This window comes from Oncorhynchus masou, unplaced genomic scaffold (assembly GCF_036934945.1).
Source record: "Oncorhynchus masou masou isolate Uvic2021 unplaced genomic scaffold, UVic_Omas_1.1 unplaced_scaffold_564, whole genome shotgun sequence".
Lineage (NCBI taxonomy): Eukaryota > Metazoa > Chordata > Actinopteri > Salmoniformes > Salmonidae > Oncorhynchus > Oncorhynchus masou.
This window is the reverse complement of record NW_027012059.1, coordinates 459,569-461,431: the sequence shown is the minus strand read 5'-3', so window position 1 is coordinate 461,431 and position 1,863 is coordinate 459,569. Positions and strand designations below refer to the sequence as shown.

Here is a 1,863-nt window from a genome sequence, read left to right as displayed (position 1 = left end):
GAGAGAGGGACGGACAGAGAGAGAGAGAGAGGGACGGACAGAGAGAGAGAGAGGGACGGACAGAGAGAGAGAGAGGGACGGACAGAGAGAGAGAGGGACGGACAGACAGAGAGAGAGGGACGGACAGAGAGAGAGAGAGGGACGGACAGAGAGAGAGAGAGGGACGGACAGAGAGAGAGAGAGAGAGAGAGAGAGAGAGAGGGACGGACAGAGAGAGAGGGACGGACAGAGAGAGAGAGAGAGAGGGACGGACAGAGAGAGAGAGAGAGAGGGACGGACAGAGAGAGAGAGAGAGAGGGATGGACAGAGAGAGAGAGAGAGAGAGGGACGGACAGAGAGAGAGAGAGAGAGGGACGGACAGAGAGAGAGAGAGAGGGGGACGGACAGAGAGAGAGAGAGGGACGGACAGAGACAGAGAGGGGCGGACAGAGAGAGAGAGGGGGGCGGACAGAGAGAGAGAGGGGGCGGACAGAGAGAGAGGGGCGGACAGAGAGAGAGAGGGGGGCGGACAGAGAGAGAGAGGGGGGCGGACAGAGAGAGAGAGGGACAGAGAGAGAGAGAGAGAGGGGGACGGACAGAGAGAGAGAGGGACAGAGAGAGAGAGAGGGGGACGGACAGAGAGAGAGGGACAGAGAGAGCGAGAGGGGCGGACAGAGAGAGCGAGAGGGGCGGACAGAGGGACGGACAGACAGAGGGACAGACAGACAGAGGGACAGACAGACAGAGGGACAGACAGACAGAGGGACAGACAGACAGAGGGACAGACAGACAGACAGGGACGGACAGACAGAGGGACAGACAGACAGAGAGGGACGGACAGACAGAGGGACGGACAGACAGAGGGACGGACAGACAGAGGGAGAGGGACGGACAGACAGACGGAGAGGGACGGACAGACAGACAGAGAGGGACGGACAGACAGACAGAGAGAGAGGGACGGACAGACAGACAGAGAGAGAGGGACGGACAGACAGACAGACAGAGAGGGACGGACAGACAGACAGAGAGGGACGGACAGACAGAGAGAGAGGGACAGTGACAGAGAGAGAGGGACGGACAGACAGAGAGAGAGAGAGGGACGGACAGAGAGAGAGAGAGAGAGGGACAGACAGACAGACAGGGACGGACAGACAGAGGGACAGACAGACAGAGAGGGACGGACAGACAGAGGGACGGACAGACAGAGGGACGGACAGACAGAGGGAGAGGGACGGACAGACAGACGGAGAGGGACGGACAGACAGACAGAGAGGGACGGACAGACAGACAGAGAGAGAGGGACGGACAGACAGACAGAGAGAGAGGGACGGACAGACAGACAGAGAGAGAGGGACGGACAGACAGAGAGAGAGGGACGGACAGACAGAGAGAGAGGGACAGTGACAGAGAGAGAGGGACGGACAGACAGAGAGAGAGAGAGGGACGGACAGAGAGAGAGAGAGAGAGGGACGGACAGACAGAGAGAGAGAGGGACGGACAGAGAGAGAGGGACGGACAGAGAGAGAGGGACGGACAGAGAGAGAGAGAGGACGGACAGAGAGACATTTCCCATGAAGTTAATTTCATATCACATGTAACAAGACAGTTTAGTTACCTGGAGGAAATGGATGTGATCCTCTGTGTGTGAGAGCTGCTCCAGCTCAGTGCTTCTCTTCCTCAGCTCAGCGATCTCCTGCTTCAGTTGCTCCAGGAGTCCTTCAGCTTGACTCACTTGAGCCTTCTCTTGGGCTCTGATCAGCTCCTTCACCTCAGAGCTCCTTCTCTCAATGGAGCGGATCAGCTCAGTAAAGATCTGATCACTGTCCTCCACTGCTGACTGTGCAGAGCGCTGGAGAGAGAGAGCGAGAGAGAGCGAGAGACAGA

At 58.1% G+C, this 1,863-nt stretch overlaps 1 long non-coding RNA gene across 1 annotated transcript in view; it reads right to left on the bottom strand.

The window, feature by feature from the left end:
* Positions 1-1,863, bottom strand: part of LOC135536157 (uncharacterized) — a 7,088-nt gene extending 5,225 nt beyond the window's left edge. Inside the window, exon 1 of the long non-coding RNA XR_010454948.1 lies at positions 1,595-1,863. This is a non-coding gene — a long non-coding RNA (uncharacterized LOC135536157). The remainder of the gene's footprint in view (positions 1-1,594) is intronic.